Source organism: Anomaloglossus baeobatrachus, chromosome 8 (genome assembly GCF_048569485.1).
Source record: "Anomaloglossus baeobatrachus isolate aAnoBae1 chromosome 8, aAnoBae1.hap1, whole genome shotgun sequence".
NCBI classification, from domain to species: Eukaryota; Metazoa; Chordata; class Amphibia; order Anura; family Aromobatidae; genus Anomaloglossus; species Anomaloglossus baeobatrachus.
The window spans coordinates 243,517,421-243,544,738 of record NC_134360.1 but is presented as its reverse complement, the minus strand read 5'-3'; the positions used below and the strand labels follow the sequence as shown (position 1 = coordinate 243,544,738).

Below are 27,318 nucleotides of genomic sequence, written 5' to 3'. Positions count from 1 at the left end.
GCTGGAGTCAGTGCCCCTCACCACCCACGGCTGGAGTCAGTGACCCCCCACCACCCGCGGCTGGAGTCAGCGCCCCCCACCACCCACAGCATGAGTCAGTGCCCCCCCACCACCCGCAGCTGGAGTCAGTGCCCCCCCACCAACCGCAGCTGGAGTCAGCAGGCCCCCCCACCACCCACAGCTGGAGTCAGCGCCTGCCCCCCCACCACCCACGGCTGTAGTCAGCGCACCCCCCACCCGCGGCTGGAGTCAGCGCACCCCCACCACCAGCGGCTAGAGTCAGCGGCCCTCACTACCCGCGGCTGGAGTCAGCGGGCCCCCCACCACCACCCGCAGCTGGAGTCAGTGCCCCCCCACCATCAGCGGCTGGAGTCAGCGCCCCTCACCACCCGCGGCTCGAGTCAGCGACCCCCCACCACCCGCAGCTGGAGTCAGCGCCCCCCACCACCCGTCGATCTTCAGCTCATAGTACGCCTACCTCTCCCTGCCAGATGCCGTGCGCTTGCTAGCTCCGTGTTGCCCACAGCACTGTGATGAGGTTCAGAGTGATGACCTCATCATGGTGGGCCGCGGGATGACGCGGCACCTTTCTGCTCTGCTCCACTCACAGTGCCTCCCCCACCATATGGCTAATTTGCATGTGTATTTGCAAGGACTTTACACGCACCTTAGTCATGTGATGTGCAGACTGCAGTAGTGGCTGAAGCGACACCGCCGGGCCCCTCTGCTGTAGCTGGGGCTCGGTGAAGATGGTGGGCCCGGCTGGCCAGGGGCTACATAAAGCTAATTGATTAACCTGGGCCCGACTGGGCCCCCCTCTCTTCACCGGCCCCGGTACACCAGTCACATGGAGTAATGCCCTGATGGTGGCCCTGTTTACACATAGGGTCTCCCTGCGGCTCTTCCCATCAAAGTCTGCTGCCCATGCGGCGGTGGTTACAGTAAAAACACAGTGTTGGGACCGGAGGAGCCAGAACATTTACGACTTCTTTCCTCTCTGCGGCGCCCCCCCTGAAGCATGGCCGTCGGCACCCTGTGCGACCGCACAAGTCGCACATGCCTAAAGCCGGCCATGTCTTTGGGTTCCATGTTGCCATGTGGAGATTTTTGTTTGTGATACTATGTGATACTGAAGCAGGGGTATATTACACTGTCACGGGAATCTTACATACAGTTTGCAGACAGTTACACTGCATTGGCTATAACAGGATGTCATGTTGCCCTTGGAACCATCAATTGTGGTCTCCTTCAGCCTTATTTCACTTGCAAGTATATTTTTTTGCAATGATTATGTTTCCTTATGGCCCTCACTGTCTTCACTTCTAACTTATGATTACAGAATAAACAAGAATCTGTGAATATATATAGTTATACAGTTATATAATGGCATCACAGTTTGCAATAAGCCTGCAGTTTACAGAACAGCAGGATGATGGCGCCGGTGAACACACAGGATGACTGAGTCCCCGCGTGGTGACATCATCGCGCTCTACTGGGACTCTGATGTCCTGTGCGTGCAATGACAGGTGAGTATATGAGGTTTTCTTTTTATTATTAAAACATGAGGTGAGCCTGTGGGAGCATCATAAAATAAATGGGACCGCCATACATTGCAGGGAGCACTATGGGGGGCTCTTATACGTTGTAATTAGTAGTATTTGGGGCTTTTATACATTGTAGGTAGTAGATTTGGTGGCCCTTATACATTGTAGTTAGTACTATGGGGGGGTCCTTAAAAATTGCATGGAACCCTTATACATTGTGGGGAGGCCCTCGTAAGTTGTAGGTAGTACATTGGGGGGTCCTTATACATTGTGGGTGGGCCCTTATACTTTGTAGTATGTACTAGGGGGGGCCTTATACATTGTAGGTAGCATATTGGGGCCCTTATACATTGTAGTTAGTACTAAAGGGGACCTTATAAATTATGGGGGGGCATTTACACATTGTAAGGGCCCTTATACAGTGTGGGGGGCCTTATATAGTACATTTTTGGGGGCCCTTATACAGCATAGGAGCTAATGTGGGGGTCATTATATAGCATGAAAGCTAATGCAGGGGCCATTATACAATGTGAGAGCTAATCCTGGGGCCATTATATATCGTGGAGCTAATGTAGGGGTTATTTTACAGCATGGAACTAATGAGGGGGTCATTACACAGTGTGGGAGCTAATGCTGGGCCATTATACAGAGCAGAGCTAATGCGGGGGTCATTATACAAAGTGGGAGCCAATATGGGGGTCCTATACAGTTTGGGGACTACATTGAGTATCATACGATGTGGCGGCCTTTATATAGTTTGAGGGCTACTGTGGGAGCCATCATACAGTGTGGGGGCCTTTATACAGCGTGGGAGCTACTGTGGGTTGCCGTCAAACTGTGGCAGCTACTTTATGGGCCATAATAAAGTGTGAGTGCTACCTAGCGGGCCAACATACAGTGTGGGGGACACTGTGAGGTCCAATATACAGCTTAAGGACTACTGTGGGGACCATTAAACAGTTTGTTACCTACTGTGGGGGCTATTATACAGTGATGAGGCCAATTATACAGCGTGTAGACAATTATGTTGCGTTTGGTTGAGCTCTGGGCCCCTTCGTTCTATGTATAAGGGAGCTGTGGTATTGTTATACTGTGTATAGGAAAGCAGAGGGTCCACTCTACTGTGTATAGGAGCATTGTGGGTCCATCATACTGTGTATAGGGGAGGTGTGACCCTACCATACTATGTTTCGGGGAGCTGTGGACTCATAATACTGTGTATTGGGGAGCTGGGAGCCTTACCGTACTGTGTATAAGAGAGCAGTGGGCCCATCATACTGTGTATAGGGGAGGTGTAGGGGCATCATACTGTGTATAGGGGAAATGTAGGGGCATCATACTGTGTAAAGGGGAGCTGTACATTGGGGGGACGCGTTATTAATTGTTACTTGGACACTTAAGAACCATTATTATAGGGACACTCAGGGTATTGTAACAGTCAAGGTGCACTATTACTTTCTATGGGCAAAATGTGGACACTTTTCTAGGTCACTTGTGCAGAGCATTAATATTTTGTTGGGGCCAATTTTAGCATTCAGAGGGCACAAAGGAGGCATTTTACGATGTAGGGGGTACAACAGTATCAATATTATGTAGGGCGTAAGAGGAGCCCTTCTATTGTACCACACAGCAGGTGTAGTAATAGGCATGTATACGGCAGCATTGGCTTAATATTGGGGTGACAGCAGGATGAGAAGTTTGTGCAGCTTTGGAATAGATGGGGTTGGTGCAGAAACTTTTATAAGTCATATATATCTTTGTTTTAATTTCTGCAGACACACATTGGCTGGAAGAATTTGTGTTGGTCTGAGCCAGATGAAAAACACGGGAAAAGTGAATGACTATCAGAAAGAACATCAGCTGTAAGTCACCATCTATGACTGTACTGTAAACTCGTAAATGTACTGCAAGACTGGTAACGACCACTATAAATGATCACTATATGGCAGTAATATCAGTGTTGGTCTATGTGTAAAGATTTATTTTCAGTAACGGGGTGGTCATCTGCTGAGGTTCCCCTATACTCACCCTAGTTGTAATCAGGGTTACCTGGTCAACGGGCCACTCAGATGTTTTGCCCCCCTGAGCTGAACCCCTAGATACGCTTCTGCGAGAGACAGTATGTGGTTCTGGAACAGCTGGGAAGACACATCATAGATATACAGTATTGCTAGGAACCAAGGGAAATGCTGCAATGATCCACAGGACTAAAACTTCTACTATAGCAGGCTTGAGTAAGTAGCAATAAATGGACTTTACTTTTGTAATATACAGTGTGTCCAACCATATCCTGTCCACTGCCATTAACTTGAGGACGGCGGCAGCTATAGGCATAGAAGTGGTGTCTAGGTATAGTAAAGTAGCCATGCACTATGCAATGAAACCACCTATAGCACCACCTGGTGGAAAACAACAAAGTTAGCATTTTTATCTCGAAAACGGAACGAGATAGAGAAAAAAAGTGAATTAAAAAATTGTAGGGCATCATCAATTCAATACACTGTATGTTAGGTCATATTTTTATTGAGAGCCTTCAAGTAGTTAACGTGGCCCTGCAACCCACACACTATAACGTCTAGAGAATACCAAGGACACTTCCAATACTCTCCGTGATGCATACTGAGTGCTACTACTTATGTAAGACCATAGATCCCTATGTACATTGTAATGGGACTTGTATCAGTCTAAGATTAGCATCGTTCAGCAGACTGGAAGATTCACTGTTGGTGCCTGAGACAGAGACAAATCGAATTAGCGGTGGGTCGCTCCGCCGTTCCAGGGCAATATTACAGCGTAATGCAATGGAATGGAATTCTTTAAACGCTGCCAAGTTATTTAGGACAATTTGTATCAATGCTACAGCTGATAAATATAATACAATCTGGTAATGTTGTGCAGTCAGACGGTAATTCCCAAGTAAATCAGGATAAAAGTCATCCATAACAAACTAACAACTTTACATCATACATAATAAAGGCAGGACGGGGAAAAACAGACACTGTCCTTTATAGTATAAAGTACAAATAATATCCTCAAGGCTATTGCTGCTGTTGAGTCATACGAAGCATCTTCACCCCCTTCCCAATCACTTGAGCAGATTTTTCTATTGTCATGTTGCAAATGTAAATGATGCAGTAAGAAGTAATCATTCACAGCTGTCAATGCACTTTTATAGACAGCAATTATATGTGAGTCAGTCTATACAACCCCACCGACACGTCAGACCGTATATGTGCTGCACACCTCTACGCCAATCATCATACTGTACATGGTGGTATCCGGATATGAAGCCATAAAACTAATAGTCCGCTTTTCCATGCTGCTACGAACGCTCTCAATAAAACTTGCACTTTAAGTTCGAAGATGCTCAGTAAAGTCTTGAGAAATGTGGCTTTTTTGAGGAAAACACCTGCATCAGTCAATACCTAGTGTCTACTGTGTGTCCCCGAAAATAAGACACTGTCTTATATTGCCCCACCCCTCCCCGAAAAAAGCACTGGGTCTTATTTTTGGGGGAGGGCTTTGTTTTTGGGGAGACATGGTTTGGAGTAAGTTTACCCACCAAAAAATGCAGATCCCGCTTCCCAGGATCGTCATACTTACCTGACCCTGGGCATCTGCGTAGCTCCCAGGTCCTTCTGCGATCCTCGGTGGGTGCTCCCAGGAGGTATGCTGCACACCGTCCTTCCCTGCCTCTGGCTGATACACACATCAGATTGCATACACACACACACACAGACGACATATCGCACATACAATCGAGCGTGTACCCACTCTCCACGTGATACCACTTACTTTTGGCCAGCAGGGGACTCTCTGCTCTCTTGTCTCTATGATGCATTCCACCGCTGGGTCCTCCTTGCGTTCCACCCACAGGTCCTGGAAGCTCTACTGCACAGTGCACAATGTCACAGGTCCTTAAGCCGTCAAGACGAAATCAATATCACTGGATGTGGTGAGTGTGTGTGTGCGCAATCTGATCTGTGATTGTGTATATGATCTCTTGTGTGTGTATGTGTGATCTCATGTAGATAGGAAGAAATGACAGAATAGCTTGATAGAGGGATAGCTAGCTTGTACAGCTGTTTTTTGTTTATTTTGTTGTTAAAAAAAATTATGTGGCGTCCCCCTCGTTTTTCATATCCAGTACAGGAACAGCAGCTGCTGCGGGCTGCAACCCTCAGCTGTCTGCTGTACCTTGGCTTGCTATAAAAAATAGAGGGGATCCTTTTTTTTAATTATTTGATTTATTAAAAAAAAAAAAAATACGTGGGGTCCCCCCAATTTTTCTGAAACCAGCCAAGGTTCAGCAGACAACTGGGGGCTAATATTATTAGGCTGGGAAGGCCCAGCGTTATTTGGCCCCTTCCAGCCTAATAATAGCAGCCCACAACCACCCCATAAGTTGCGCATCCATAAGGTGTGGATTACTTCGGACCTGGAGAGGTGTTTGGAAAGTTAATAAAGTGGTGAAAGAGGGTGGCTTTTTTGTCTTTTATTTCAAATAAAGGATTTTTTGGTGTTCGTGTTTATTTATTTTCACTACAGATTAGTGATGAGGGGGTGTCTCATAGACTCTACCATCACTAAGATAAGACTGAGTGGCAGCTATGGGCTGCCATTAACTTCTTATTACACCAATTGCCACCGCACTAGGGCAATCGGGATGAGCCAGGTAAAGTCCTGGGACTGTCGTATCTATTGGATGCGGCAATTCCCCGCGACTGCTGGCTGATATTTTTAGGCTGGGGGGCTCCCAATAACGTGTGTCTCCCCAGCCTGAGAATACCAGCTTTCAGTTGTGAGGCTTTATCTTGGCTGGGTATCAAAATTGAAGGTGATTGCACGCCGTTTTTTTTTTAATTATTTATTTTACTGTACAATCTAGACCCGCCCACTGGCGTCTGTGATTGGTTTCTGTCAGACAGCTGTTACTCATCGTGAGGACGTGTCTGACTGCAACCAATCATAGGTGCTGGTGGGCGGGGGAAGCAGTGAATATGAAATGAGCCTATTGAGCGGGTGCAGTGAATATCAAATGAGCCTAATAAGCGGCCAGCACTGTAAAGACCATAAGAGGCCGCTGGAGCAGTGTGACAGCCGCGCTGGTAATCGGTGAGTATGAAGCGGAGAGAGACAGAGCGAGAGAGAAAAAATGGAGAAAAATTGGTGACCTGCGTTTTTGTTGACAAAAATGCATCCAAAATGCAACCTAAACTCAGTGCAAACACACAGCTAACATTTTGGTTGCGTTTTGACACACCTCATTCATTTCAATGGGTGACAAAATGTGACCAAAACGCAAAAAAAATAAACTTGCTACTTTATTTAGGCAACGATTTTGAGAAATATTTGTGAAACAAAACGCCGTCTAAAAAAAAGCAACGTGCGGATGGAAATACTGATTTCTCATAGGCTTTACTGGGGAAGCAAAACGCATGCATTATGTCAATGACATAGTGCAGTTTAAAACGCAACCAAAACGCAAGAAAAAAAACAACGTGTGCACATTGCCTTATATTTAGACTTTGCAGAAAACTCCTGCTAGATTTTATTATTTTCAGGGAAACACGGTATGCACTGGGGCCAATAAAAGTTCTATGAAGGAAAGGAAATCAAACTGGACACAGACAGAAAAGGGCCCCTGTACAAGAGCAATATAGGGGCCCTTTGCAGTCTAAAAATTCATCAAAATGTGCACAATTCCACCTACTTTGAAGGTAATGTTTCTCCTGACCTCCTGGGCCCCTGTGCCGCACAGGCTGCACCAATGATATTTCCGCCCCTGGACTGGACTATGTTGAATATATCATCTGGATGTGATGAGATTTGTAGTCCTTTGTAGTTGATAGACTGAATGTGGATGCAGCTCTGTAGCTGCGCTGTCAGTCTGTATGGTAATATTTCTTCTCTACTCAACAAAATGTAAAAGCCAAATTTGGCTCAAAATTTAAACACGGGGATTACAGGAGTCTTAAAAGTGAAAAGCAATCTTACAGAAACCATTACACGTGCTTTAAAAGTAAAGATCAATTATTGCTCTACCTCCAAACTGACAATTTAACTGTAAGAACAAGGCGTCTCTCTTGGCAAAAGACATTCAATTGCCTCATTAAACGGAATCAATTCCTCCTTTTTTTGGAAATCACACAACTTGAAAGGAGTCTTTTTTTTCCCTCCCAACAAGCAGCTTGAAGAGATGTAGATAATGTGAGGTTTTTCCCGGCTTCGCAGACGCCTCCTGCAACCTGCTTTGTGCATTTTGTGGGACTCAAATTAGAAATATAGATATATATATATAAGGCTGCTTTCACACTACGTTTTTTTAACATGCGTCATGAACGTTTTTTTAACGCAAAAACGGATCCAGTGCAAATGCGTTTTCACTTCAATGCATTTGCAATGGACTCGCGTCAACATGCGTTCACATGCGTTTGCGTGAGTTATAGTGAGGATCCAGGAACTTGCAGTTTTTTAACTTTTTTCAAAAACGCTACTTGTTTGTGTTTTTGAGCTGCGTTCAAATACTGTTTTTCACTGGATCCTGACTATACTGCATGCAAACCCATGTGAACGCTGGCATGCTGATAGACAGGATCCTGCTTGCTCTACTGAGCATGCCCAGAAACCAGCCTGGCGTGATCAGTCTCTCCCTCCCCCTCCCTTTCTCCCCCTCCTGAGAGCGGCCGACGCTCGTAACCAAGGTAAATATCAGGTAACCAAGGAAATCGTTTCGCTTAGTTACCCGATGTTTACCTTGGTTACGTGTGCAGGGAGCAGGCAGCCCGGCTCCTAGCAGCTACAGACGCTCGTAACCAAGGTAAATATCGGGTATCCAAGCAAAGCACTTCGCTTAGTTACCCGATGTTTACCTTGCTTACCAGCGTCTGCAGCTGTCAGATGCTGGCTCCCAGTCTGTCACGTTCAGTTCCCCTCACTCCCGATCACATGACTTCAATGCCCGCCCATAAACTTCAAGTGGCAGGATCCTGCAAAATAACACATGTGTTTGCATGCGTTTTTCTTTGTAAAAACAGGATCCACTTTTACAGCAAAAAAACGTTCATGACGCATGTTAAAAAAACGTAGTGTGAAAGCCGCCTAAAAGCTACAAACATTGCTGGCTCAAGAAATCCAAAAATATTCAGCCCACAAAAAAGGGCCCTTACCCCTCCTCTGCACACATCCAGCTATATTGCAGGGTAATAAAGTGTAACAATTTCATATCAGAGGACATAACTGAAACTTTGCAAACAGACATACAGCGCGGCTTTCCGATCCACATCATGTCAGTTTAAAAATACGCTGTACCCAGAATTTAATTGTGGGTACTGACGCTGCGTTCCCTCGTGGAGATCACGATCATCTCAGCAAGAGGAATGACACTGTGTCTAGAACACAGTGCCTCCTCTTGATGTGCACATACCATAAATCCGTTCCACTTTGCTGAAACCTTAAAGGGAACCTGTCACCAGAAATTTCGCTATTAAACTAAAAGAATCCCCTTCTGCAGCTCATGGGCTTCTTTCTATAAAGGCTCATCTTGCTACTGGCCCCCCTTTCAGACCTAAATAACAACTATATAAAATATTACCTTTTGCTATGGTAATGAGGTTTGTTGGCCCCGTGGGCGGGCTGTATTTCGTCTGTTATCCCCCCTCCTGCCGCTGTTCACCGTCCCCCAGTGTTAATTTGCATAGATGAGGCCGCCGCCCTCATCTTCCGCAGTGCTCCGGGAGTCTCGCGCATGCGCAGTGGCACTATCGCGGGACCGAGCACTGTTTTCAAATCGCGAGCGCCGGGGATGTTATTGCGCAGGCACGAGATTATGGCCGTCACCAGCGTCATCCAAGTACCCGCCCATAATCTCGCACCTGCGCAATAACATCCCCGACACTCGCGATTTGAAAACTGCTCAGTCCCACTGCGCATGCGCGAGACTTCAGGAGCACCTAGGAACATGAGGGTGGCGGCCTCATCTATGTAAATGAACACTGGGGGACGGAGAACAGCGGCAGGAGGGGGAATAACAGACGAAATACAGCCCTGCCCCGGGACCAACAAACCTCATTACCATAGCAAAAGGTAATATTTTATAAAGTTGTTATTTAGGTCTGAAGGGGGCCAGTAGCAAGATGAACCTTTATACAATGCAGCCTAGGAGCTGCAGAAGGGGATTCTTTTAGTTTAATAGCGAAATTTCTGGTGACAGGTTCCCTTTAAGACGCTGCATTACACCATTTAAATGTTCACAAATTCCAAGATTGGGGTTCCCAAAGTCTTCTTTATGAATGGAGTTGAATTCCCTTTGTGCAAGGATAGTCACATCCGTCCAAAAGAAATAAAAAGAGCAGTGGTTGCTAATGCAAACCACTGTTACATACCCTTAGTGAACTATGGGACCCAATTTCTGGGATCGGCGGGGGATACAATGGTCTGATCTCCAACTAAGAACACATTTATCTTCTATCCGATGATAAATATAGTTGATGGGAAAATCACTATTGCAGAACACCAAGTAGAATTGTCACTGAGATTTTTAGGGCTCTGAACATATAAATCTCCTTTACTGCACAATATTAAAGTGCCCAATCACCAGGTTTTTCCTATATAACCTAAAGCCAGTGCTATACTGGCACTATCAGGCTGATTCTATACATACAGTGCTATACTGGCGCTATCAGGCTGATTCTATACATACAGTGCTATACTGGCACTATCAGGCTGATTCTATACATACAGTGCTATACTGGCACTATCAGGCTGATTCTATACATACAGTGCTATACTGGCACTATCAGGCTGATTCTATACATACAGTGCTATACTGGCACTATCAGGCTGATTCTATACATACCTTTAATTGTCAGCTCGGATGTTTAGGTTTTGGAAATCCAAGAAAGTAAAGTTTAAAAAATCGGCAGCTGCTTGAGTGACAGCAGCTGAGGATCAGATAATATCTGGGGGGACTTCATAGTTATCCCCTCTCCCTGTTAGAATTAGCATAAGTATTATGCAATTGATTTAACGTTTCACTACCAGGACCTGTGATGAGGTCATACCCAAGTGACCTGGTATCCAGCTTTGATGGCTGAGGCCCCGCCCCTTCTGGTCACATGGGTATGACCTCATCACAGGTCCTGCTAGGTCGATTGTATAAAGCTTATGCTAACTTTAACAGGGGGAGGGGATAACTATGCATACCCCCCGATATTATCTGATCCTCAGCTGCTGTCACTCAAGCAGCTGACGATTTTATAAACTTTACTTTCTCGGATTACAAAACCTAAACATCTGAGCTGACACCTAAATGTATGTAGAGAATCAGCCTGATAGTGCCAGTATAGCACTGGCTTTAGGTTATATAGGAAAATCCTGGTGATTGATTCCCTTTAAATTATTCTGTTTTCCTCTTGTATATATTCTATAGGGGCTCATGTAATCAGCCAATGCCGTGTGCACAGACCGGATTGAATGCCTATGGCCACCACTCTTTGGTGCTTTTATAATACAGCATGTGCTGATGCATGAAATCCATGCTATAAAACTCTGCAACATCAGGATCAACAGGGGTACGGCATAAACTCATGTACCTTAAGCGGGCTTTACACGCTACAACAAATCTAAAGATGTGTCGGCGGGGTCACGTCGTAAGTGACGCACATCTGGCATCATTAGTGTTGGTAGAGGAACAGAAGAAAAAACGACCAATAGAGCCCAAGTAGCTGAAAGGTGAAAAACTTTTTATTAGGGTGGTGAGCGGCACAATTACAAGAAAGACTCTGACAACAGGAATTCCCAGCACAATGAAGGTGCATGTTTAAACACCATAACACATTATGGACCCATAGTTGTAATAAATGAGTGACCAAAAATATGTGTAGTAAGAGACACAAATCAGGTATGTACTGGAACAACCACATTTTACGGTCATAAATGAAAGGTAGGAAATGGTTATAGATGGCAAAAAAAAGAGTTGGTAAATATTTGGTACAAAGATGTAAGTAGACAAAAGTCTGAGAGTTGCCCAGGTAACACTAATAGTCACCAATGTGTGACCAAACAGTGCTTAAAAGACCCTACCAAGCACAATTAGTACATAGCCAAGGAAAAATCCAGGGAAGAGGGCAATTATAATCCATAGGAACGATACCTGAAAAAGACCGGGAAGAGACCTGTGTCAGCGTCCGCCCGACGGACGTTTTGGCATGAAATGCCTTCGTCAGGGGAGTCCTGACGAAGGCATTTCATGCCGAAACAGCCGTCGGGCGGACGCTGACACAGGTCTCTTCCCGGTCTTTTTCAGGTATGCTTCCTATGGATTATAATTGCCCTCTTCCCTGGATTTTTCCATGGCTTTGTACTAATTGTGCTTGGTAGGGTCTTTTAAGCACTGTTTGGTCACACATTGGTGACTATTAGTGTTACCTGGGCAACTCTCAGACTTTTGTCTACTTACATCTTTGTACCAAATATTTACCAACTCTTTTTTTGCCATCTATAACCATTTCCTACCTTTCATTTATGACCGTAACTTGTGGTTGTTCCAGTACATACCTGATTTGTGTCTCTTACTACACATATTTTTGGTCACTCATTTATTACAACTATGGGTCCATAATGTGTTATGGTGTTTAAACATGCACCTTCATTGTGCTGGGAATTCCTGTTGTCAGAGTCTTTCTTGTAATTGTGCCGCTCACCACCCTAATAAAAAGTTTTTCACCTTTCAGCTACTTGGGCTCTATTGGTCGTTTTTTCTTCTGTTCCTCTATTACTGTTTGCGATTGCCCTAGTCCACTCTAAGATTAACTATTATGAATTATTTCAGTACTGTACAGCGTACATATTAATCTTGGAGTTATGTATTGGTTGTTAATCTTGTTCATCATTAGTGTTGGTGTAGAGTGTGACAGCAACGTGCGATAGCGATTGAACGTAAAACCGTTCATCGCATACACGTCGTTCATTTCCATAAAATTGCACGTCGGGTTGTTCAACGTTCCCGAGGTAGCACATATCGCAGTGTGTGACACCCCAGGAACGATGAACAGATCTTACCTACGTCCTGCGGCTCCCGCCGGAATGCGGAAGGCAGTAGGTGGGCAGGATGTTTACGTCCTGCTCATCCCCCCCCTCCGCTTCTATTGGCCGGCTGCCGTGTGACGTCGCTGTAACGCCGAACGTCCCTCCCACTCCAGGAAGTGGATGTTCGCCGCCCACATCGAGGTCGTATGGACCGGTAAGTACGTGTGACGGGAAAAAAATCGTTTGTGCGACACGTTCAACAAATTGAACGTTCCGCACATATGATGGGGGCGGTTACGATCGCATACGATATCGTATGCTTAATCGTAACGTGTAAAGCAGGCTTTAGTGCTCGATGTACAGTTCTGGTATTCTTTTTTAGGATGAACAGAGCATTAATCTCTGCCCATGAGATATTCAAACCAGGGAGTAGTACATAAATGTCTGAATGGATTGATGAAAATTGAATATAAATAATAATGTGAATAATTTTTCAATAAATCATAAAACTATCATTAATAAGCAACATTGGATTTCTGTCTGCAATCTAAGGGGTCCTGTTAGTATAAATGTTTAATTTCTATTCTGTAGCTGGAACCAATCTGTCTTTGTGACATGGACCAGAAAATGAGTCATTTACACCATGCATATAGCAAAAAAAAAAAAAGAATAAAAGAGCTATGTAGTTGTATAATGGACTGAACGGCACCTCTGGTGGCTGTAAGCCATGGACATATAGAAACAGGCACGGCAGGCAGCCCGGATGCTCGACAGCATCAACATTCATTGTGGCTTCCTTTGCTAGATTTGCCAGTCAGATCCAATAAATTGTTCCTGCCATTTTTCAAGAGCGAACAATAAATTTGACGGATGACAAATCTACAGCTTAAACTTTGTGCAGCTCATTACTGCACTATCCTGGCCAAGTCCGCTCTCAGTTCAGGCACCAAGTCATGTCCACATCTACAGAAAGCACGACTTCCATGTGTCACCCGAGGGCGAAAGAGCTTACAACCATGATTTTTTAAAAAAGAGACAAGGGGAAGAGACATGGCTAAAATCACCCATCAATTCCAATGTTAGGAACAACTCGTACCACTGACCGAAATATATGTCGTGCTCATTAAAAGCGAAAGAGGAATCTGCTCCGGTTATAAATGCAAAATACGTCACAGGAGCTAAACATATCCGACGTGACTTTTATTAATACGACATTAGAGTGGAAGTGACACAATGAACATTTTCTAGGTTTTTGTAACCCTCCAACCTCTTGGTGAGAACAGGGACATCAATTGCATCTCCCACAAAATCCAATACGCATTTCTGGCTCTCATTTTATAGATTCCTAGATATAACACCTGGATTTTAGCGCCAAGTATGTTACATAATCTGTAACCTGGCTCTCAATGATCATGCTTCATATACAATACTAGCCTCTTACTATGGGACAGAAGGACCTTTTGGTCTCAAAGTCCTCAGGGCCTAAATATGACAACAATATGAATGGGTGGCCTCTCTGCTAACCATCTCGCACCTCTCCAGTCCATCCTTAATTCTGCTGCCCGAATGATCCACCTCTCTCCTCAATACCACCGCACTTCTCCTCTCTGCAAATCCCTCCATTGGCTCCCAATCCTCCACTGTACCCAATTCAAACTACTAACACGGACCTACAAAGCCGTCCATAATCTGTCTCCTCCGTATATCTCCGAACTAATCTCTCGCTACATTCCAAAGCGTAATCTCCGGTCCTCCAAAGATCTCCTTCTCTCCTCTTCTCTCATTCGTTCCTCACGCAACCGCCTCCAAGACTTCTCCCGAGCATCCCCTGTCTAATGGAACTCGCTACCTCAACATGTCAGACTATCTGCTACCCTTGCAAGCTTCAAACAGAACTCGAAAACTCATCTGTCCAGTAATGCCTATAATCTTCAATGACCCCACTGCATCACCACCGCGCCGGAACCGCCGCCCGACCAACACCCCACCTACTGTCTCCTTCCCAAAATCCTATAGAATGTAAGCCCACAAGGGCAGGGTCCTCTTCCCTCTGTACCAGTCTGTCTATTGTAACTTGTATATGTATTCTGTATGTAACCCCCTTCTCATGTACAGCACCATGGAATCAATGGTGCTCTATAAATAAATATTATTATTAATAATAATAATAGGTCTAAAGTGTAAATGTAGATTTGAAAAACTTTTGTCATGTCATTACTGAATGATTAAATCAATGTCTAGCAGACTGAAAAGACAAAAGTCGGCAATAAGGTACCAATGTTACAAACGTTTTTTAGGAAAAATCAGATGTGCTCATCTGATGCAGCTGTGAAAAATAGCGAAAGCGTGTAGGCCACGGCTGCAGTAGACACCACAAGGAGTTGGTATCAAAAGATAAAATAGAAGTGGACCCATGCTGTTGTAAGAAGATGGTCAGCAATAATCTAATATATAAAGCTGAATGTGTGTATGTGTGTATGTGTGTGTGTGTGTGTGTGTGTGTGTGTGTGTGTGTGTGTGTGTGTGTGTGTCCGGGATTGGCATCTGCACCGTCGCAGCTACAGCCACAAAATTTTGCACACTCACACTTCTGGACCCCGAGAGCGTCATAGGCTGTGTTTTGAGGGGAAGTTTTAACCCCGCGCTTTACAGTTATTCACCAAAAATCCTGCCACCATTAAAGCAAATGGAGCTGGGAGCCACAGTGCAGCAGGAACTTCAGCAGAATGCGCAGCCACGCCCTTAAATGGAATGTTGGCTTGTCACAATGCAGCCAGGGAAAGAGGCAGACACAAAGAGACAGACTCAGACAAAGAGACAGACCGACAGGAAAAGAGACAGACAGGGAAAGAGAGAGACCGGTTAAGAGACAGACACAAAGAGACAGACACAGAGAAACAGACAGACAGGGAAAGACAGGTAAAGAGACAGAGGGAAAGAGACAAACACAGGGAAAGAGACAGAGGGAAAGAGACAGACAGGGAAAGAGAGGGAAAGAGACAGACAGCGAAAGAGAGGGAAAGTGACAGACAGGGAAAGTGACAGAGATAGATAGACAGACAGGGAAAGAGATTGAGACAGACAGAGAAAGAGACAGTCAGAGACAGACAGGGAAAGAGAGGGAGAGGGAAAAAGAGGGAAAGAGACAGACAGGGAAAGAGACAGACAGGGAAAGTGACAGATAGATAGACAGACAGGGAAAGTGATAGATAGACAGACAGAGACAGTCAGAGACAGACAGGGAAAGAGACAGACAGACAAAGAGATAGAGAGACAGAGAGATATATACAGAGGGCGAGACAGACATTATAATTACATTTATATCTATTTGTTTTGTGGGTTTTGTGTGCAGAATACATTTTTATTAATGCATTCTATTTTGGTAACAGCAGTTATTAACCCGGGCGAAGCCGGGTAGTATAGCTATAGTTAATAAAATCACTATTTAACCATTATTGCTGACCATCTTCTTCCGACAGCGTGGGAATCCACTTCTATTTTATCTTTTGATGCCAACTACTAAATGATAAAAGTTTTAAATCAGTAATTATCGGTATTATCGGTTATCACTAAACATTTTTTTCAGATTTTTAAGATATTCAAGTTTTTTGTAAATACATTTTTGATTCTTTGGCTTGAGAAATTATTGGCTGTACTCATCCATCGCTGCTCCAATGATGCCGCTACACCGCTGCAGCCAGTCATTTGTTGAATGGCTTCTACACGGCATGTGACCAGTGAGCTCAGTGATTGACAGCAGCGGTTAGGGGCAGTGTAGCCATGATGTCACTACTGAAGCCTGTCAATAAAGACTAGCTGCAGTGGCAGAGACGCATCACTGGGACTTGAGATGGCTGAGTACAGCAAATCTTGCTATTTGTAAACTCCACAATCTCTTAACTAAAAGAAAAGTACTCATAATATTAATCTAAAATATTGGAACTTATAATTTTTAACTGTTATGAATGACAATTTAAAGGTTCGTAAGTACAGTCTGTTCTTAAAGAGAAGTCATCATAAAAAAATAACATTGTTCAAATCATGTCTTTGTGTTACATGTATTTCGTTTATTTGTTCATATCATGATCTTCATTAAACAAGAAAATTCGTAATCTTGCAATCTTCACAGAAGCCACTGGAGTATTTCTAGACTCATTGTGTTATTTTATGAAGAGTTTTCAGCAGTCTCCTTATCAGCAAAGGCAGGATAACAATGATAGATAACACCTCAATACACAGTTGATATCACAGTATACAGTAACACATGTAATTTAAAATCCTGATTTATACACCAGGTCATTTTTTTATGATAGCTGATGAATTGTTTAGCTCCACAACAGCTGGTCTAGGCCTGTATCTACAGCATCATCTTACCTCACTGTAAAAGGGCTCAGCGGCCATGGAGACCCTTCCTTTAGAAGCAGATGAATCTTGGAAGTCTCTTTGAAGTTATACAATATTTGGGGCACCTAAAACATAAAAAGAAGTACAATAAATACAACTGCAAAGTGCTGCAATGATATTAAGCAGCTGCATATCCACAGGAGAAAATGGTTGATAACAGGGAACAATAGAACACTCATTCAACTGATTGCTCTTCCTCCAAACCATCATACATGCTGAGCCGAGGGATTATGCTGCTGCCAGACACTCCCGGCAGTGGCTTATTATTAGATTGCAGATTGCCTCTTCACAGAGGAAGAGGACTTCATCACCTCTAGTGTCATCTATTGGAAGTAACAATCAGATTGCATACTTTGCACTGAGGAGGAGCACAACCCTGAAACACGTTTTCTGCAAATAGAGATTTTGGTTTGGTTTTTATTCTGGTCTGGTATGTTTAACCCTTTCACAACCGTGATGTAAGTTTACATCATGGTTGAATAGGGATGTACGACCTATGCCGTAAACTTATGTCAACTGCCCATGCGATCATAAGTGATATCTGAGCTTTGGCTGTCACAGTCAGGGATGGTCCCTGCACCACCCCTGACTGTTTAACTCCATAAATGCTGTTAATGCACAGCATTTACAGGGCTGGGAAAGGGAGTGTGGTCCTTGTTCCACCCAAACGGGACCAACTCAAAGTGATCACAGGGTCCAATCATTGCCACGGTAACCCGAGGTCAAATGACGACCTCCTGGTTACCTGGCTATGCTAAGCCAGCAGCATTGTCTAACAAGTGTTCTGTCAGTGAAGCACTGACAGGTAAAATACATTGCAAATCAGGTGCATTGCAGTACAGTATACCAGCGATCAGAGTAATTAAAGTAAAAGTCTCATATAGGGACTAAGTAAACAAGTGGAAAAAAAAAATGTGTAAAAATATTTAAAAAAAACAACCCACAAAATATACAAAAAAATATACAAAAAATATATAAATATGTATATTTTTGTAAAATATGATGATGATGATAATAATAATAATATACAAATATTTGGTACTGCCACGTCCGGAACAACCTGATCTATAAAACTGTCACACTAGTTAACCCCTTCAGCGAACATCATATAAAAAAAAAGTAGCACAAACTACAGTAAAAAAAAAAAAGTGGAACAAAACGCAATCAAAAAGTTATATGCAAATAAAAATAATATAACTGAAAGCATCTTGTGCTGCAAAAAACAAGCCACCATACAGCTTTCTTAGTGAAAAAAAATAAAAAACTACCACTTATCCTGCAAAAAACAAGCCCTCACATAACTGTCAGCAGAAAAATGAAAAACGCTTCAAAATTCGGTGATGTAAAAAAACTTTTAATTTTGAAAAGAAAGTATTTTTTAATGATAGTAGGCAAACCTAAAAAATGTATACAAATCTGGTAGCACTGTAATCGTACTGACCTGAGGAATAAAGCTGCCTAAACACTTATACCAAAGGCTGGACGACTTAAAAAAATAGTAATAAAGCCAATTCTTCAACTACTATTGATTTGTTTATTCTATCTCCTAAAGATCGCAGCACGGCACGACGCACATCTTTCTTGCCCAAATTCAAATGCTCCTCCCTTCTGAACACCCAAAATATGCCTGAACTACAGTTGGCGTCAACATGTTTGGAATTGACGTAACGAAGAGACCCACTTAACTTACAGATTGTGTGTCTCCAAAAGCATGAGCTAGGCACAATTTACAGACACTACCATGTACTGGGCATGACAAGGGCTTATTTGCAATTTTTAATTTTGCAACATTCACGGAGTTTGACTCCATGGGTGTTTTTCAGAGACTAAATCGTCACTACACCCATAGATGAATTAGGAGAGGAGTGCAATTCATAGAATCATAGAATGGTAGACTTGGAAGGGACCTCAAGGGCCATCGGGTCCAACCCCCTACGAGTGCAGGCTTTCCTAAATCAAGCCAGCTATATGTTTATCCAGTTTCTGCTTGAAGATTTATATTGATGGAGAGCTCACCACCTCCCGTAGTCGCCTGTTCCACGCTCCTGACTGTACTCACTACCTCCCGTGGTCGCCTGTTCCACTCTCTGACTGCCCTCACTGTCAGAAAGTTTTTCCTAATGTCTAAACTGAATCTTCTTCCTTTAAGTTTTATCCCATTGCTTCTTATACTTCCTTGTGCTAATGAGAATAGGGTAGTTTCTTCTGCACTGTGACTACCTTTCAGATATTTGTTGACCGCTATTAAGTCTCCTCTCAGCCTTCTCTTTTTCAAACTAACATTCTTAGTTATTTTAGCCGTTCTTCATATGACATGGTTTGCAGACCTTCTACCATTTTGGTGGCTCTTCTCTGGACTTGCTCCAATATATCGATGTCTTTCCAGAACTGTACACAGTATTCCAGGTGGGGTCTGATCAGGGCAGAGTATAGAGTATACATTTCTAAAATGTGGTCACTTGAGGGTGGTTTCTGCTGTCCTGGTACTTAGGGCCCTGGCAAATAGAGTTTGCAAACTATTGTAGGAAAATCTGTGGGCCAAAGCGCTCTTTCCCTCCCGAGCCCTGCCCTTTTGGTGAAACTGTTCTGTAGAGTTGCATGTGGGGTACTGCCACGTTCAAAAGAAATTGTGTAACAAATTATGGGGCCTTTTATTTACCTATTCAACTTGTGAAAATTGGAAATCTGGCGCTAAAAACAACATGTGTATGGTTTCTCCTATTACCCTTTTTGAACATTAAAACTTTGGCACCAAAGCAACATTTTAGTGGAAAAATAGTAATTTTTTTATTTCAAAACCCAATGTTATACAATTCCCGTGAATCACCTGAGGGTTAAAATTTCTCACTACACCCTTAAGGCCGCTTTACATGCTGCGATATCGTTACCGATATTGCTAGCGTGCATACCCGCCCCCGTCGGTAGTGTGACACGGGCAAATCGCTGCCCGTGGCGCACAACATCGCTCATACCCATCACACTACTTACCTGACTAGCGACGTCGTTGTGGCCGGCAAACCGCCTCCTTTCTAAGGGGGCGGGTCGTTCGGCGTCACAGCAACGTCATTAAGCGGCCGCCCAATAGAAGCGGAGGGGTGGAGATGAGCGGGACGTAACATCCCACCCACCTTCTTCCTTCCGCATTGGCGGCGGCCGCAGGTAAGGTGAGGTTCCTCGTTCCTGCGGTGTCACACGTAGCGATTGTACATGCAGCAGCAACAATAATTGGGAATAGGGGGGCATGTCACCGATTAGCGATTTTGAACGTTTTTGCGACGATTCAAAATCGCTCATAGGTGTCACACGCAACGACATTGCTAAAGCAGCTGGATGTGCGTCACAAATTCCGTGACCCCAACGAGATTGCTTGAGTGATGTCGTAGCGTGTAAAGCGGCCTTAAGTTGAATTCCTTGAAAGGTGTAGTTTCCAGAATGGTTTCACTTGTTGGGAGTTTCTGCTATTTTTGCATGTCAGGGAATCTTCAAATGTGACATGGCATCCGCAGTCTATTCCATCCAAAATGCCACTCTAAAATTCAAAAAGCGCTCCTTCCCTTCTGAGTCCTGTTGTGCACCCAAACAGTAGTTTTCTGCCACATATGGGGTATCTCTGTACTTAGGAGAAAGTGCCAAACAAATTGTACGGTCAACTTTCTACTGTGAAAATGAAAAAATTGGGGTTAAAGAAACATTTTTGTAGTAAAAATGTTTTTTTAATTATCACAGCTCAACGTATAAAATTCTGTAAAGCACATGTGAGTTCAAGGTGCAAAGCAAACATCTAGATAAATTCCTTGAGGGGTGAAGTTTCCAAAATAGCGTTACTTGTATGGGGGTTTTACTGTTTAGGCACATCAGGGGTTCTGCAAACGCAGCATGGCTTCTGCTATCTCTTCCAGTCAATTAAGCTTCAAAATTCAAATAGTGCTCCCTCCTTTCCAGACCCTACCATGTGCCCAAACAGTTGTTTTTCAACACGTATGAAGTAACCCTGTACTTAGGAGAAATTGCACACCAAATTATATGGTCCATTTTTATCCTGTTACCCTTGCTGAATGAAAGAAATTAGGGCTAAAGCAATATTTTTGTCGGAAAAAGTAAAATTTAAATTGAAGCACCTAAAGGTTGAATAAACATCTTGAATGTGGTTTTGAGCACTTTGAGAGGTGGAGTTTTCAAAAATAGTATCACTTTTGGGTCATTTCAAATATGATGTGGTCCGTCCCTAAAAAGAATTAGTTTTGTAAATTATTTTATTGGAAATATTAGAAATTGCTGATGAACTACTCTTCTGACTTCCTAACATTAAATTTTATATATATATATATATATATATATATATATATACTAGAAGGTGGCCCGATTCTACGCATCGGGTATTCTAGAATTTACGTATTGTGTAGTTCATGTATGATTTTTGTTATATATATATATATATATATATATATATATATATATATATGAGGTTGTTGTGTGTAGTTACCAAGTGTTTGTGTAGGGCGCTGTACATGTTCTGGGTGTTGTCTGGGTGTGGCAGGGGGTGAGAGCGGTGTTGTATGTGTGTTGCGTGTGTTGCGTTGTTTGTGGAGCGCTGTGTGTCTGTAGCGTTGTGTGTGTGTTGCGCGGTTTGTGTGTGTGTGGTGTGTTTTGGGGGGAGGTATGTTTTGTGCAATGTGTGTGTTGTGCGGTATGTGCGTATATTTGTGTGTGCAGCGTTGTCTGTGTGTGTGGGTGTCTGTGTAGGGCAGTTGTTTGTGGTTCCCAGTGTGTGTGTGTGGTGTGTTGTGCAGTGCGCGTGCGTGTGTGTGTGTGTTGTGCAGTGCGCGCGTGTGTGTGTGTTGGGGGGAGGTGTGCACTTCCCATCGTGCTCCATCCCCCATGCAGCGCACTCCCCATCGTGCTCCATCCCCCATGCAGCGCACTCCCCATCGTGCTCCATCCTCTATGTTGCGCACCCCCCATCGTGCTCCATCTCCCATGCTGCGCACTCCCAAACGTGCTCCATCCGCCATACTCCGCACTCCCCATCGTGCTCCATCCCCCATGCAGCGCACTCCCCATCGTGCTCCATCCCCTATGCTGCGCAACCCCCATCATGCTCCATCTCCCATGCTGCGCACTCCCAAACGTGCTCCATCCGCCATGCTGCGCACTCCCAAACGTGGTCCATCCGCCATGCTGCGCACTCCCAAACGTGCTCCATCCGCCATACTCCGCACTCCCCATCGTGCTGCATCCCCCATGCTGCGCACTCCCAAACGTGCTCCATCCGCCATGCTGCGCACTCCCAAACGTGCTCCATCCGCCATGCTGCACACTCCCAAACGTGCTCCATCTGCCATGCTGCACACTCCCAAATGTGGTCCATCCGCCATGCTGCGCACTCCCAAACGTGCTCCATCCGCCATGCTGCGCACTGCCAAACGTGCTCCATCTGCCATGCTGCGCACTCCCAAACGTGCTCCATGCGCCATGCTGCGCACTCCCAAACGTGCTCCATCCGCCATGCTGCGCACTCCCAAACGTGGTCCATCCGCCATGCTGCGCACTCCCAAACGTGCTCCATCCGCCATACTCCGCACTCCCCATCGTGCTGCATCCCCCATGCTGCGCACTCCCAAACGTGCTCCATCCGCCATGCTGCGCACTCCCAAACGTGCTCCATCCGCCATGCTGCACACTCCCAAACGTGCTCCATCTGCCATGCTGCACACTCCCAAATGTGGTCCATCCGCCATGCTGCGCACTCCCAAACGTGCTCCATCCGCCATGCTGCGCACTGCCAAACGTGCTCCATCTGCCATGCTGCGCACTCCCAAACGTGCTCCATGCGCCATGCTGCGCACTCCCAAACGTGCTCCATCCCCCATGCTGCGCACCCCCCATCGTGCTCCATCCCCCATGCTGCACCAGCATCAGCCTCTCTGCCCGCAGCATCAGCCTCTCTCCTCCCAGCATCAGCCTCTCTACCCGCAGCATCAGCCTCTCTCCTCCCAGCATCAGCCTCTCTGTCCCCAGCATCAGCCTCTCTGTCCCCAGCATCAGTCTCTCTGCCCGCAGCATCAGCCTCTCTCCTCCCAGCATCAGCCTCTTTACCCGCAGCATCAGCCTCTCTCATCCCAGCATCAGCCTCTCTGTCCCCAGCATCAGCCTCTCTGTCCCCAGCATCAGCCTCTCTCATCCCAGCATCAGCCTCTCTCATCCCAGCATCAGCCTCTCTCCTCCCAGCATCAGCCTCTCTCCTCCCAGCATCAGCCTCTCTCATCCCAGCATCAGCCTCTCTGTCCCCAGCATCAGCCTCTCTCCTCCCAGCATCAGCCTCTCTGTCCCCAGCATCAGCCTCTCTCATCCCAGCATCAGCCTCTCTCATCCCAGCATCAGCCTCTCTCATCCCAGCATCAGCCTCTCTCCTCCCAGCATCAGCCTCTCTGTCCCCAGCATCAGCCTCTCTGTCCCCAGCATCAGCCTCTCTCCTCCCAGCATCAGCCTCTCTGTCCCCAGCATCAGCCTCTCTCCTCCCAGCATCAGCCTCTCTGTCCCCAGCATCAGCCTCTCTCATCCCAGCATCAGCCTCTCTCATCCCAGCATCAGCCTCTCTCATCCCAGCATCAGCCTCTCTCCTCCCAGCATCAGCCTTTTCTGTCCCCAGCTGATGCCTTTTCGGTCCCCAGCATCAGCCTCTCTCCTCCCAGCATCAGCCTTTTCTGTCCCCAGCTGATGCCTTTTCGGTCCCCAGCATCAGCCTCTCTCCTCCCAGCCTACCCCAGCCTCAGCCTCCCCGAGCATCAGCCTCTCTTCTCTCAGCCTCCCCATCCCAGCCTTCCCCAGGATCAGCCTCTCTCCTCCCAGCCTCCTCCAGCACGCCATGCTCCTCTGCCGACACTCACAGATCCGATCGCATACACTCACACACACCCACACACACCCGATCGCATACACTCACACACACCCGATCGCATACACTCACACACACCCGATCGCATACACTCACGCACACAATTGACGATATTGCACATACGCGCTCATACTCACAACATCCGGAGATACCACATGCTTCTGGCCATGTGATCCTCCGGCAGGTCCTGGAAGCTCACAGCACAATATCGCCGCCGAGAAGCAAGTGATATCCCAGGATGTTGTGAGTATGTGGATGCGATGTGATGTGTGTGTGAGAGTGAGTGTGATCTGATGTGTGTGTGTGTGTGTGTGTGTGTGTGCTGTTATGTGTGTGCGTGTGTGTATTTTCCGCCGCTGCAGGACCTTGATGCGCTGGTAACTATGCTACCATGGTTACCAGCGTATCGCGTCCCCCGCTCGCACGGGAGCCCACACCAGCATACGCCGGCCAGCCCCAGCAATGCGAGGGTATGTGTCGGCTGGTTTGGCGGCGTACGCTGATGTGGGTTCCCAGGGGTACAGTACTCACCTGGTAGTCGTGGCTCCGTGACCGTGTCGGTTCGGGGAATGCGGGGGGGGCGGGGCCAGAGCTAGCGTGCATTGCGTGAGGGGGGCGGGGCGTGGCCGAGTTGCCAATGCCTGCAGGGTGCCGGGGCGAGAGGCCAATCTGTGGGGGGGGGGCGGAGCCTGGGCGAGCGGCCGGCCAATCCGTGTGGGGGCGCAGCCTGGGTGAGCGGCCAATCCGTGCGTGGGGGCGGGGCCATGGCGAGCCCAGCGGCCAATCAGCTTTGTGTCACCGTAAGGACACAATTTTGGAGCAAGACAGACAGACAGACAGACAGACAGAATAAGGCAATTATATATATAGATATAGTACAGACCAAAAGTTTGGACACACCTTCTCATTCAAAGAGTTTTCTTTATTTTCATGACTCCAAAAATTGTAGATTCACATTGAAGACATCAAAACTATGAATGAAAACATGTGGAATGAAATACTCAAAAAAGTGTGAAACAAATGAAAATATGTCCTATATTCTAGGTTCTTCAAATTAGCCGCTTTTTGCTTTGGTTACTTCTTTGCACACTCTTGGCATTCTCTTGATGAGCTTCAAGAGGTAGTCACCGGAAATGATCTTCCAACAGTCTTGAAGGAGTTCCCACAGATGCTTAGCACTTGTTGGCCCTTTTGCCTTCACTCTGCGGTCCAGCTCACCCCAAACCATCTCGATTGGGTTCAGGTCTGGTGACTGTGGAGGCCAGGTCTCCTTCTTAGTCAAATATCCCTTACACAGCCTGGAGGTGTGTTTGGGGTCATTGTCCTGTTGAAAAATAAATGATGGTCCAACTAAGCGCAAACCAGATAGAATAGCATGCCACTGCAGGATGCTGTGGTAGCCATGCTGGTTCTGTATGCCTTCAATTTTGAATAAATCCCCAACAGTGTCACCAGCAAAGCACCCCTACACCGTCACACCTCCTCCTCCATGCTTCACGATGGAAACTGGGCATGTAGAGTCCATCTGTTCACCTTTTCTACAAAGACACGGTGGTCGGAACCAAAGATCTCAAATTTGGACTCATCAGACCAAAGCACAGATTTCCACTGGTCTAATGGCCATTCCTTGTGTTCTTTAGCCTAAACAAGTCTCTTCTGCTTGTTGCCTGTCCTTAGCAGTGGTTTCCTCGCAGCTATTATACCATGAAGGCCTGCTGCACAAAGTCTCCTCTTAACAGTTGTTCTAGAGATGAGAAGGTGTGTCCAAACTTTTGGTCTGAACTATATATTATATATATATATATATATATATATATATATATATATATATACACACAGATCTGATCTTGCAAAAATTAAGAGACCACTGCAAAATGGTCAGTTTTTCTGTTTCTCCTCTTTATATTTTTGAGTAAAATGTAAATTGTTCTTTTATTCTACTACTGACAACATGTATCCGAATTTCCAAGCAATACATTTTTTATTTATTTTCTGAAAATGAGAAATGGTTAAAATAACAAAAAAATGCATTGCTTTCAGACCTCAAAGAATACAAAGAAAACAAGTTCATAATCATTTAGAAACAACAATACTAATAATAATTTAACTTAGAGTTCAGAAATCAATATTTTGCAGAGTAACCATGATTTTTAATCACAGCTTCATGCGTCTTGGCTGCTTTCCATCAGTCTGTCACACTGCTTTTGGGTGACCTTATCCCACGCCTAGTGCAAAAATGTAAGCAGTTCTTCTTTGTTTGATGGCTTGTGACTATCCATATTCCTCTTGATTACATTCCAGAGGTTTTCAATGGGTTCAGGTCTGGAGATTGGGCTGGCCATGACAGGGTTTTGATGTGGTGGCTTTTCATCCACACATTAATTGACCTAGCTGTGTGGCACGGCACATTGTCCTGCTGGAACAGCCAGTCCTCAGAGTTGGGGAACATTGCCTGAGCAGAAGGAAGCAACTGTTTTTCCAGGATAACCTTGCATGCGGCTTGATTCATACGTCCTTGGCAAAGTTTAATCTCCCAATTCCAGCCTTGCTGAAGCATCTACGGATCATCACCAATTTTCCACCAAATTTCGCAGAAGATGCAAGACACTGCAGCTTGTACGCCTCTCCAGGTCTCAAACTAACCATTAAAGGACCAGATGTTTGGCAAAGTTGAAAATTAGACTCATCAGAGAAAATTACCTTACTTCAGTCCTCTATGGTCCAAGCCTTTTGGTCTTTGCCAAACTTCAGCCTGGCTCTCCTTTGCTTCTCATTGATGAAAGGCTTTTTTCTAGCTTTGCATGACTTGAGCCCCGCCTCTAGGAGCCAGTTACAAACTGTTCTTGCTGTACACTTCACACCAGCTGCCATTTACCATTCCTTTTGTAGGTCACTTGATGTCATCCTGTGGTTGCTGAGTGACATTTGAATAAGATGACGGTCAGTGGAGAGTCGCTTTTGCCCTCTGCCGGTCTGTGCTCTGGTTAGAATTCAACTGACACTGGAATGGCTGTCAGACATGTAGTAGGGAAGCTGATTTTTATAATAATGTGCAGAGGTCTCTTAATTTTTGCCAGTGTTGTATATATTGAAAATGGTACTTATGTAAAGTAGACATATAGTAAATGTTATATATTAATGATTTTATGTGATATAACGATCTGAATTAATGGCATAAAAATTAAAAAACTGCTAAACTTTCTAATTTTTCTCAAATTGTTGATATTTTCAAAAATGCAAATGATATCAACCAAAATTTACCAATAACATGATGTATAATATCATGAAAAAAAACCAAAACCCTCAGAATCACTGGGATCCGTTGAAGCGTTCCAGAGTTATTACGTTATAAAGTGACACTGGTCAGAACTGTAACATTTGGACTGGTTAGGCTGCTTTCACACCTCCGGTTTTTGCTATGCGGCACAATCCGGCACTTCGCAGGAA

The 27,318-nt window shown here is 45.2% G+C and overlaps 1 protein-coding gene across 4 annotated transcripts in view; it reads right to left on the bottom strand.

Moving 5' to 3' along the window:
- PTPRF (protein tyrosine phosphatase receptor type F) overlaps positions 1-27,318 on the bottom strand; it is a 1,173,234-nt gene that overhangs the window by 655,431 nt on the left and 490,485 nt on the right. For all 4 annotated transcript variants that reach the window (XM_075320465.1, XM_075320466.1, XM_075320464.1 and 1 more), the window contains one exon: positions 16,947-17,041. The gene's annotated coding sequence lies outside the window, so the exon portion shown is untranslated. The remainder of the gene's footprint in view (positions 1-16,946; positions 17,042-27,318) is intronic.